Genomic DNA, 11,061 nt, shown 5'->3' with positions numbered 1-11,061 from the left:
AGCACACGGTATTGGGGGTTCAGTATTGATGTGGATAGAGAACTGGCTGGCAGTCAGGAAGCAAAGAGTAGGAGTAAACGGGTCCTTTTCACAATGGCAGCAGTGACTAGTGGGGTACCGCAAGGCTCAGTGCTGGGACCCCAGCTATTTACAATATATATTAATGATTTGGACGAGGGAATTGAATGCAACATCTCCAAGTTTACGGATGACACGAAGCTGGGGGGCAGTGTTAGGTGTGAGGAGGATGCTAGGAGGCTGCAAGGTGACATTGGATAGGTTGGGTGAGTGGGAAAATGCATGGCAGATGCAGTATAATGTGGATAAATGTGAGGTTATCCACTTTGGTGGCAAGAACAGGAAAGTAGACTATTATCTGAATGGTGGCCGATTAGGAAAGGGGAGATGCAACGAGACCTGGGTGTCATGGTATACCAGTCATTGAAAGTAGGCATGCAGGTGCAGCAGGCAGTGAAGAAAGCGAATGGTATGTTAGCATTCATAGCAAAAGGATTTGAGGATAGGAGCAGGGAGGTTCTACTGCAGTTGTACAGGGCCTTGGTGAGATCACACCTGGATCTCCTGTTTCCTGGGATGGCTGGACTTTCATATAGAAACATAGAAATTAGGTGCAGGAGTAGGCCATTCGGCCCTTCGAGCCTCCACCGCCATTCAATATGATCATGGCTGATCATCCAACTCAGTATCCCGTACCTGCCTTCTCTCCATACCCCCGATCCCCTTAGCCACAAGGGCCACATCTAACTCCCTCTTAAATATAGCCAATGAACTGGCCTCAACTACCCTCTGTGGCAGAGAGTTCCAGAGATTCACCACTCTCCGGGTGAAAAAAGTTCTTCTCATCTCGGTTTTAAAGGATTTCCCCCTTATCCTTAAGCTGTGACCCCTTGTCCTGGACTTCCCTAACATCGGGAACAATCTTCCTGCATCTAGCCTGTCCAACCCATTAAGAATTTTGTAAGTTTCTATAAGATTCCCTCTCAATCTCCTAAATTCTAGAGAGTATAAACCAAGTCTATCCAGTCTTTCTTCATAAGACAGTCCTGACATCCCAGGAATCAGTCTGGTGAACCGTCTCTGCACTCCCTCTATGGCAATAATGTCATTCCTCAGATTTGGAGACCAAAACTGTACGCAATACTCCAGGTGTGGTCTCACCAAGACCCTGTACAACTGCAGTAGAACCTCCCTGCTCCTATACTCAAATCCTTTTGCAATGAAAGCTAACATACCATTCGCTTTCTTTACTGCCTGCTGCACCTGAATGCCTACCTTCAATGACTGGTGTACCATGACACCCAGGTCTCGCTGCATCTCCCCCTTTCCCAATCGGCCACCATTTAGATAATAGTCTGCTTTCCCGTTTTTGCCACCAAAATGGATAACCTCACATTTATCCACATTATACTGCAACTGCCAAACATTTGCCCACTCACCCAGCCTATCCAAGTCACCTTGCAGTCCGGTACCCCACTAGTCACTGCCTGCCATTGTGAAAAGGACCCGTTTACTCCTACTCTTTGCTTCCTGTTTGCCAGCCAGTTCTCTATCCACATCAATACTGAACCCCCAATGCCTTGTGCTTTAAGTTTGTATACTAATTTCTTATGTGGGACCTTGTCGAAAGCCTTCTGGAAGTCCAGATACACCACATCCACTGGTTCGCCCCTATCCACGCTACTAGTTACATGCTCGAAAAATTCTATAAGATTCGTCAGACATGATTTACCTTTCGTAAATCCATGCTGACTTTGTCCAATGATTTCAGATATGAAGAAAGACTGGATAGACTCGGCTTGTACTCGCTAGAATTTAGAAGATTGAGGGGGGATCTTATAGAAACATAAGATAAGTGTGAGGTGCTACATCTTGGTAGGACGTACATGGTAAATGGTAGGGAATTGAAGAATGCAGGTGAACAGAGGGATCGAGGAATAACTGTGCACAGTTCCCTGAAGGTGGAATCTCATGTAGATAGTGTGGTAAAGGAAGCTTTTGGTGTGCTGGCCTTTATAAATCAGAGCATTGAGTGTAGAAGTTGGGATGTAATGTTAAAATTGTACAAGGCATTGGTGAGGGCATTTCTGGAGTATGGTGTACAATTTTGGTTGCCTAATTATAGGAAGGATGTCAACAAAATAGACTGAGTACAGAGGAGATTTACTAGAATGTTGCCTGGGTTTCAGCAACTAAGTTACAGAGCAAGGTTGCATAAGTTAGGTCTTTATTCTTTGGAGGGCAGAAGGTTAAGGGGGGACATGATAGAGGTCTTTAAAATGATGAGAGTGATAGACAGAGTTGACGTGGATAAGCTTTTCCCATTGAGAGTAGGGAAGATTCAAACAAGAGGACATGACTTGAGAATTAAGGGACAGAGGTTTAGGGGTAACATGAGGGGGAACTTCTTTACTCAGAGAGTGGTAGCGGTGTGGAATGAGCTTCCAGTGAAGGTGGTGGAGGCAGGTTCGATTTTATAATTAAAAAATAAATTGGATAGTTATATGGACGGGAAAGGAATGGAAGGTTATGGTCTGAGCGCAGGTATATGGGACTAGGGGAGAATACGTGTTCGGCACGGACTAGAAGGGTCGCGATGACCTGTTTCCGTGCTGCAATTGTTATATAGTTAAACGTACAACATTCTTAAGGGGTTGGACAGGCTAGATGCAGGTAGATTGTTCCCGATGTTGGGGAATCCAGAACAAGGGGTCACAGTTTAAGGATAAGGGAGAAATCTTTTAGGACCGAGATGAGAAAAACATTTTTCAGAGAGTGGTGAATCTGTGGAATTCTCTGCCACAGAAAGTAGCTGAGGCCAGTTCATTGGCTATATTTAAGAGGGAGTTAGATGTAGCCCTTGTGGCAAAACGGATCGGGGGTATGGAGAGAAGGCAGGTACAGGATACTGAGTTGGATGATCAGTCATGATCATATTGAATGGCGGTGCAGGCTCGAAGGGCCGAATGGCCTACTCCTGCACCTATTTTCTATGTTTCTATGTATTCATTGGAATTTAGAATAGAGAGGGGATCTTATATTGGAAGCAGGAAAACCTTTCTTGATGTTGGGGGAATCCAGAACCAGGGGTCACAGTTTAAAAATTAGGGGGCGGCCATTTAGGACTGATACGATGAAAAACCTCTTCACCCAGAGAGTTGTGAATCTGTGGAATTCTCTGCCACAGACTGCAGTGGAGGCCAATTCACTGGATGTTTTCAAGAGAGAGTTACATTAAGCTCTTAGGGCTAAAGGAATCAATGAATATAGGGAAATGGCAGTAACGGGGTAATGATTTAGGATGATTAGCCAAAGGGCGCATCGGCCCACCAAATTGCGATCACCCCGTACACTAACACTATCCTACACGCAGTAGGGCCAATTTACATTTACACCAAGCCAATTAACCTGCAAACCTGCACGTCTTTGGAGTGCGGGAGGAAACCGGAGCTCCCGGAGAAACCCACGCAGGTCACGGGCAGAACGTAGACAGCACCCGTCGTCAGGATCGAACCTGGGACTCTGAGGTTGTGAGGCAGCGGATCTACCCCCTGCACCACCGTCTCGCCAAAATTACTCCAGCATTTTGTGTCTTTTTATTGTAAACCAGCCACCTGCAGTTTCTTGTAACTCCTTTTGTCTTTTGGAAAGATAGAAAAATAGAAACTTAGAAAATAGGTGCAGGAGTGGGCCATTCGGCCCATCCAATGTGATCATGACTGATCATCCCCAATCAGTACCCCGTTCCTGCCTTCCCCCCGTATCCCCTGACCACTTTCTTTAAGAGCCCTATCTAGCTCTCTCTTGAAAGTTTCCAGAGAACCGGCCTCCACCACCCTCCGAGGCAGAGAATTCCACAGACTCACAACTCTCTGTGAGAAAAAGTGTTTCCTCGTCTCTGTTCTAAATGGCTTACTCCTTATTCTTAAATGGCGCACTTAATGGAGCCAGCACCGCCATTCAATAGATCACGGCTGATCATCCACAATCAGTACTCCCCATATCCCTTGATTCCGTTTACCCTAAGAGCTAAATCTAACTCTCTATTGAAAACATCCAGTGAACCGGCCTCCACTGCCCTCTGAGGCAGAGAATCCCACAGATTCACGACTCTCTGGGTGAAGACGTTTTTCAAGTACGTTTTGGACAAGTGTTGAAAACTTTCCTGCAAATTAATTCCTGTTTCTGAACAAGCGGTAAACGGCAGCCCTTTCCTCTTTCAAATTTCCCAACTAACTCTAAAAGATGATGTCACGTTGATGTTGCTAAACCTGGTGCATAACACAACACCAGATAACTGTTTTTCTCACACGTTATTTGTTTAGAGATGCAGTGTGGAAACAGGCCCTTCAGCCCCAACTTGCCCACACCGGCCAACATGTCCCATCTACACTAGTCCCACCTACCCGCGTTTGGCCTGTGACCCTCCAAACCTGTCCTATCCATGTACCTGTCTAAATGTTTCTTAAACGTTGCTATAGTCAAAGTCCTATAAAGCTGCATCATTGCTTCCTGACATACACAGTCCAAGCATAGCATTTGCCTTCCATTCCACAATCTATTTGTGTTGCCACTTTCAGGGAGCTGCGGACTTGAAGCCCAAGATCTTATAAAAACTTACAAAACTCTTAAGGGGTTCGACAGGCTAGATGCAGGAAGATTGTTCCCGATGTTGGGGAAGTCCAGGACAAGGGGTCACAGTTTAAGGATAAGGGGGAAATCTTTGAGGACCGAGATGAGAAAAACATTTTTCACACAGAGAGCGGTGAATCTCTGGAATTCTCTGTCACAGAAGGTAGTTGAGGCCACACAGTTCATTGGCTATATTTAAGAGGGAGTTAGATGTGGCCCTTGTGGCTAAAGGGATCAGGGGGTATGGAGAGAAGGCAGGTACAGGATACCGAGATGGATGATCAGCCATGATCATATTGAATGGCGGTGCAGGCTCGAAGGGCCGAATGGCCTACTCCTGCGCCTATTTTCTATGTTTCTATGCAGTGCAGACACAGGCCCTTCGGCCCACTGCGCCCGTGCCGACCAGCGATCCCTGCACACTAATACAAAAGGATAATTTACAATTTTTCCCGAAACCAACTAACCTATAAAGATCGGCACGTGTTTGGAGTGTGGGAAGAAACCGGAGCACCCGGAGAAAACCCACGCAGGTCACGGCCAGAACGTGCAAACTCCGTACAAACAGCACCCATAGCCAGGATCCAACCCGGGTCCCTGACGCTGTAAGCTTTTTTGTTGCATGCTATCCAGTCAGTGGAAAGACTATACATGATAACAATCAAGCTGACTGACCCTGGCCCTGGACGATGGATCTGAAGCAGTGCCCAGATGACAAGTTTTTTGTCGTTCAGGTTCTTTTCTTTGTCCTTGGACTGGGAACGCTGTTGCCACGGAATTTCTTTATCACCACTATTCCCTGTTTCGAGAAGCCCCTCGCTGGGAATACTTCGCTGGCCGGGAATTCCAATGGGAATGTCGAGGATCCCTGGCATTTTGGGAATTGGATGACGCAGCTCTCCATGCTGCCCCTGCTGATGTTCACCTGCCTCAACTCCATCCTGTACCCCAGGATCTCGGAGAAACTGCGGATTGCTGGCAGCTTGTTTGGGATCTTTATCCTGTTCTTGGTCACAGCCGTGATGATGAAAACGCAAATTCCTGGGCGTGCACATCTCTGAAGATCTTTCCTGGTTCGAGAACACCGTTGCAATTATCAAGAAAGCACATCAGCGCCTCTACTTCCTGAGCAGATTACGGAGAGTCGGTTTGTCAAGGAGGACTCTCTCTAACTTATACAGGTGCACAGTAGAGAGCATGCTGACCGGTTGCATCGTGGCTTGGTTCGGCAACTTGAGCGCCCTGGAGAAGAAGAGACTACAAAAATTAGTAAACACTGCCCAGTCCATCATCGGCTCTGACCTTCCTTCCATCGAGGGGATTTATCGCAGTCGCTGCCTCAAAAAGGCTGGCAGTATCATCAAAGACCCACACCATCCTGGCCACACACTCATCTCCCTGCTACCTTCAGGTAGAAGGTACAGGAGCCTGAAGACTGCAACAACCAGGTTCAGGAATAGCTACTTCCCCACAGCCATCAGGCTATTAAACCTGGCTCGGACAAAACTCTGAACATTAATAACTCATTATTTGTTATTTGCACTTGATCAGTTTATTTATTCATGTGTTTTGTAGTCAATGCCTATTATGTTGTGTTGTGTTGTGCTGAAGCAAAGCAAAAATGTCATTGTCCTATCAGGGACACATGACAATAAACCTGAACTTGAACTTGAAATGCAACCTCTGAAACATAGAAACATAGAAATTAGGTGCAGGAGTAGGCCATTCGGCCCTTCGAGCCTGCACCGCCATTCAATATGATCATGGCTGATCATCCAACTCAGTATCCCGTACCTGCCTTCTCTCCATACCCCCTGATCCCCTTGGCCACAAGGGCCACATCTAACTCCCTCTTAAATATAGCCAATGAACTGGCCTCAACTACCCTCTGTGGCAGAGAGTTCCAGAGATTCACCACTCTCTGTGTGAAAAAGGTTCTCCTCATCTCGGTTTTAAAGGATTTCCCCCTTATCCTTAAGCTGTGACCCCTTGTCCTGGACTTCCCCAACATCGGGAACAATCTTCCTGCATCTAGCCTGTCCAACCCCTTAAGAATTTTGTAAGTTTCTATAAGATCCCCTCTCAATCTCCTAAATTCTAGAGCGTATAAACCAAGTCTATTCAGTCTTTCTTCATTAGACAGTCCTGACATCCGAGGAATCAGTCTGGTGAAACTTCTCTGCATTCCCTCTATGGCAAGAATGTCCTTCCTCAGATTTGGAGACCAAAACTGTACGCAATACTCCAGGTGTGGTCTCACCAAGACCCTGTACAACTGCAGTAGAACCTCCCTGCTCCTATACTCAAATCCTTGTACAATGTACAATGAACTTGTACAATGTCTGTCATCTGGTTAATTAACTCTTTTGGAGCGGTCCTGCAGGGATTGTTCGGATTGATTGGGCTTCTACCGGCCAAGTACAGCTGGTGTCTCCATGAGTGGCCAGGGCGTGGCTGGGACCTGCACAGCCTTGGCCTCCATCTCTGCCAAAATATGTGGGTCTGATGAGGCAGTGATGGTCTTGGGATATTTTAATCACCCCCTGTCTTGTGATCCTGATGATGATGGTCATCTATCACATCCTGCCTCGGCTGAAGTTTGCAAAATATCACTTCAGCAAAACTCGACAGCAGCGAGCAGAGACTGAGTACAACGCAGAGTTACTGGATCACAAGGAAGGAGCAAACGAAGGGAAGAGAGGAGAAAGGAGACCTGTCCCTGGTCAGTTTGGATTCTAGCAAGGATGGAGCCAACAGCAGCTCGGATGTTGTCAAAGTGTTCAGCAAGATCTGGGTCACCGCTATCTCCGCCAAAGTGGCCTCGCATACGCTGGAGGGGAAGTGGAAAGAATACTTCACTCCAGTGCCCTGTTTTCTGCTGTTGAACATCATGGGTTGGTTTGGCAGGAGTTTTACTGTTGTGTGTATGTGGCCCGCTGCTGTCCCTGGCGATTGTGTGTCCCCATGTGGTCTTTATCCCGCTGTTCGTGTTCTGTAACGTGAGGGGGGTGGGCTCTACCCCACCGCCCCTTTGCTCCACGACGCCTGGTACATGGTCTTCATGGTGGCCTTCGCCTTCTCCAATGGACACCTGGTCACCCCTTGTATGTGCTACGCCCCCAAACAAGTGTCTCCCCATGATGCTGAGACAGCCGGCACAGTCATGGCGTTCGTCCTGGCCCTGGGGCTGGCACTGGGAGCTGCTCTCTCCTTTCTCATCAAGTTCAGCATCTGAAGCTCTCCCTACTCCCCCTTATCCCCTCTCTCTCTCCCCTCCCTCCCTCTCCCCCCCCCCCCACTTCCCCCTCTCTCTCTGCCCCCCCCCCTCTCTCTGTCCCCCCCCCTCTCCCCCCCCCCCCCCCCTCCCTCCCCTCTCCCTCCCCCCCCCTCTCTCCCCCCCCTCTCTCCCCCTCCCCCCCCTCCCCCTCCCCCCCCCCCTCTCTCTCTCCCCCCCCCCTCTCTCTCTCTCTCTCCCCCCCTCTCCCTCGCCCCCCCCCCCTCTCTCTCTCCCCCTCCCCCCCTCTCTCTCCCCCTCCCTCTCTCTCCTCCTCCCCCTCTCTCTCCCCCTCCCCCTCTCTCTCTCTCCCCCCTCCCCCCCTCTCTCCTTCCTCATCAAGTTCACCACCTTCAGTTTAAATTCCATTTGGAATATTTTGGAGGACCAAGTAACCAAGAACCAAGGATACTGAGTTGGATGATCAGCCATGATCATATTGAATGGCGGTGCAGGCTCGAAGGGTCGAATGGCCTACTCCTGCACCTATTTTCTATGTTTCTATCCCTCTGTAAATCTTTGCTGTTAAGGGTCTTGCCATTAACTGTATACTTTCCCCTTATGTTCTTCTTCTGCGAATGGCGTGCACAGCCTAAAGTTGTAGGACAATTTGTTCTATTTGATCTTATATAAATGTGCACGCCGGGTTGATTGTCCCGCCATCCCGGGAATTAACCTGGTAAACCTACGCTGCACTCCCTCAATAGCAAGAATGTCCTTCCTCAAATTAGGGGACCAAAACTGCACACAATACTCCAGGTGTGGTCTCACTAGGGCTCTGTCCAACTGCAGAAGGACCTCTTTGCTCCTATATTCAACTCCTCTTGTTATAAAGGCCAACATGCCATTCGCTTTCTTCACTGCCTGCTGTACCTGCATGCTTACTTTAATAGACTGATGAACAAGGACCCCCCCCCCAGATCCCATTGTACTTCCCCTTTTCCCAACTTGACGCCATTTAGACAGTAATCTGATTTCCTGTTTTTGCTACCAAAATGGATAACCTCACATTTTTCCACATTAAACTTCATCTGCCATGCATCTGCCCACTCCCCTAACCTGTCCAAGTCACCTGCATTCTCATAGCATTCTCACAGTTCACACTGCCACCCAGCTTTGTGTCATCTGCAAATCTGCTCATGTTACTTTGAATCCCTTTATCCAAATCATTGATGTATATTGTAAATAGCTGCGGTCCCAGCACCGAGCATAGCGGTACCCCACCAGTCACTGCCTGCCATTCTGAAAGGGACCCGTTAATCCCTACTCTTTATTTCCTGTCTGCCAACCACTTCTCTATCCATGTCAGCACTCTAGAGTTGTGAGTCTGTGGAATTCTCTGCCTCAGAGGGCGGTGGAGGCCGGTTCTCTGGACACTTTCAAAAGAGAGCTAGATAGGGCTCTTAACAGTAGCGGAGTCAGGGGATATGGGCAGACGGCAGGAACGGGGTACTGACTGGGGATGATCAGCCATGATCACATTGAATGGCGGTGTTGGCTCGAAGGGCAGAATAGACTCCTCCTGCACCTATTGTCTATTGTTCAAGGAGGCGAAGGTATCGATGTGCAGTTGCGTGGATATCTAGGGGTTATTTCCACGTATGAACCTTTCTGCACGTTCCCTTTTAGTTACATCATGTGTTACACCATTTGCATTTCACAGACAACTTGGTTTATTTCCACTGGGTACACACGCGAGGCAGGCTCCCATTCCGCCCAGACCCACGTCTCTCGTCACATCTATTGCACAGAACTTCCTGGCAACATTTTGCACTGACGGTCCAGAGAGCAGCTGCATCAGCACAAGGTTCAGTCGCAAGACAGCACAGAACTCTGGAGAAGGTATGGAGACTTTCAATAGACAATAGGTGCAGGAGTAGGTCATTCGGCTGCACTGCTATTCAATGTTTAAGAAAGAACTGCAGATGCTGGAAAAATTGAAGGTAGACAAAAATGCTGGAGAAACTCAGCGGGTGAGGCAGCGTCTATGGAGCGAAGGAATAGGTGACGTTTCGGGTCGAGACCCTTCTTCGGACTTCAGTAGTCTCGATCCGAAATGTCACCCATTCCTTCTCTCCAGAGATGCTGCCTGAACCACTGAGTTACTCCAGCATTTTTGTGTCTATCTTCAGTGTAAACCAGCACCTGCAGTTCCGTTCCACACGGCTGGGATGGGTCAGCTACTGTAAGCCCGTTCCCATTTGAGACAGGGTGATGAGGGAAAGCAGAAAGTGCTGGAGAAACTCAGCGGGTCAGGCAGCATCTGTGGAGGGAATGAACAGGCAACGTTTCGGGTGGGGACCCTTCTTCAGACCGATGGAGAAGGGGGGAGAAAGCTGGAAGAGAGAGGTGGGGGCGGGACAAGGCCTGGCGAGTGATAGGTGGATAGAGGTGGGGGGGGGGTGGTTAGGGGCAGATGGGTGGAGAAAGTGGCAAAGGCTGGAGGTGAGAAGGAGACAAAATGGCGTCAGATACGGATTGGAGGAGTTAAACGTGAAGCCGGATGTGGGTGGAGGGGCCGGGGGTGGGAAGGGGGGGGGGGGGGGGGGGGGGATGAAACGGGGTGGGGGGGGGGGGGTGAACAGAGGGTGACGGGGTGGACGGATAGAAGGGAAATTGGGGATGGGGTTGGGAGGAGAGCAAACATACTCGATGATGGGGAAAATGGGAAAAGGTGTATGAACTGTCCCTGAATCTGGAGGCGTGTGTGTGTGCGTTGGTTTTCACACTTCTGTACCTCTTGCCCGATGGGAGAGGGGAGAAGAGGGAGTGACCATGAGGGGGTGAGACTGGTCCTTGATGATGCTGCTGGCCTTGCCGAGGCAGCGTGATGTGTAGATGGAGGTGATGGAAGGGAGGTTGGTTTGTGTGATGGTCTGGGCTGCGTCCACAATTCGCTGCAAGTTCTTGCGGGTCTTGGACGGAGCTGTTCCCAAACCGTGCTGTGATGCTTGGTTTCTTGATTAGTACGGGTGTCGGGGAGAAGGCAGGAGAATGGGATTAGGAGGGAGAGATAGATCAGTCATGATTGAATGGCGGAGCAGACTTGATGGGCCGAATGGCCTAATTCTGCTCCTATCACTCACCAGACTGATTCCTGGGATGTCAGGACTTTCATATGAAGAAAGACTGGATAG

The 11,061-nt window shown here is 48.9% G+C and overlaps 1 pseudogene; it reads left to right on the top strand.

The window, feature by feature from the left end:
• The first annotated feature begins 2,215 nt into the window (after positions 1-2,215).
• Positions 2,216-7,885, top strand: LOC129693589 (equilibrative nucleoside transporter 2-like; annotated as a pseudogene).
• The last annotated feature ends 3,176 nt before the right edge of the window (positions 7,886-11,061 follow it).

Source organism: Leucoraja erinacea, unplaced genomic scaffold, assembly GCF_028641065.1.
Source record: "Leucoraja erinacea ecotype New England unplaced genomic scaffold, Leri_hhj_1 Leri_358S, whole genome shotgun sequence".
Classification (NCBI taxonomy): domain Eukaryota; kingdom Metazoa; phylum Chordata; class Chondrichthyes; order Rajiformes; family Rajidae; genus Leucoraja; species Leucoraja erinaceus.
Note: the sequence above shows the minus strand (reverse complement) of the source record. Positions and strands in the feature narration are given on the sequence as shown.